A 1,471-nucleotide genomic window follows, 5' to 3' on the forward strand; every position below is an offset into this window, starting at 1 on the left:
TACCTTATTCTGAAGGATGCTAGAAGACCAGTCTTCCAGGCAGCTAGGAGGAGTGACTCAAAGCCCACCCACACAGTGACACACTTCCTCCAACAAGGCCACGCCTGCTCCAACAAGGGCACATCTCCTAATAGTGCTACTCCTCGGGTCAAGCATACTCAAACCATCACAGGCCTCCTTAACAGAAAATGTGCAAAGTATGTCCTGTTCAATGCTAGGTTTTGATTGACATACATCCTCATTTCTGAGACTGGGCCTAATAAACAAACGTATGATCCAATCACATTACGTGCTAAGTCCTCTCCCTCAGCTCCTGATGTTTTCCAGGGGGAATGCAGGGTGTTTACAGCTACTGAAGTAGAGTTGCAACATCTTGTTACAACTAATTAAATAAGCATCCTGTTTCTCTAACTCCTGTTGCTCAGAGCCCTCATTTTGATATTTTATATCCATCCACGTTTGAACAGTAAATGCCCACCCATGTCCTCATGGCCAAGTGCAAGATTCTGTTTGCCAGTGCCCATGAAGCTGTGGTTAACATTGTGTGTGTGTAGGTGTGTCTGTCATCCTGTTTATCTGTGTGTGTGTATGTATCTCTGTATCTGTTCATCCATGTATGTGTGTATCTGTGTATGTGAGTGTATCTGTATGTGAGTGTGTGCATCTGCATCTGTGTGTCTACGTGTGTGTGCATGTGCATGTGTGTGTATCTGTATGTGAGTGTGTGCATGCATGTGTGTGCATCTATATCTGTGTGTCTACTTGTGTGTGAATGTGCATATGTGTATGTATGTGAGTGTGTGTTTCTGTATGTGAGTGTATGTGCATGTGTCGGCATGTGTATGTATATGGGTATATTTCTGTATGTTGTATGCACATGTGCATGTGTGTATCTGTGTATGTGCATGTATGTGTGCATGTGTGTATCCCTGTATGTGACTGTGTGTGTGCATGCGTGTGTGTGCATGTGATCGTGTGTGTGTGTGTGTGTGTGCGTGTGTGTGTGTGTGTGTGTGTGTGTGTGTGTGAGTGTCTCCATGTATTTGTAAATGGGTATAGGTCAGACCCTGGGTGTCTTCCTCTGTCTCTTTCTATTTGTTTTTATGAATTGGAGTCTCAGAGAACCTGCTCTTCACCCATATCAAGACTGGCTGACAGGAGGCCCCAGCATCGCTCCTCCCAGTACCACTCAGAGCTAATGTTACAGATGGGCCGCCATGCCTGACTTCTGAATGGTGCTGGAGATCACAACATTGGTCCTCAGACTCGAGGACACTCACTTTCCCAACTGAGCCATCGCCCCAGCCCCTGACTTGTAATTTTTACATCGCATTTTAATCTAGACCTATATCATAAAGTATCTGACACTTCCTTCTAGTTTTATATTTCATTGTTATATTGGGCCCCAGTGGGTCAATTTTCGCAAGTTCTTTCAGGTACAGTTTGAAGCTGTTTTATTGAACCCTGTTGT

The 1,471-nt window shown here is 44.5% G+C and overlaps 1 non-coding gene across 1 annotated transcript; it reads left to right on the top strand.

The window, feature by feature from the left end:
• The first annotated feature begins 661 nt into the window (after nt 1-661).
• Mir466f-4 (microRNA 466f-4) lies at nt 662-782 on the top strand. Its single transcript, NR_130325.1, has one exon. It is a non-coding gene; the product is annotated as a microRNA 466f-4 (primary transcript).
• Nucleotides 783-1,471: the final 689 nt, after the last annotated feature.

This window comes from Mus musculus, chromosome 13 (genome assembly GCF_000001635.26).
Source record: "Mus musculus strain C57BL/6J chromosome 13, GRCm38.p6 C57BL/6J".
Lineage (NCBI taxonomy): Eukaryota > Metazoa > Chordata > Mammalia > Rodentia > Muridae > Mus > Mus musculus.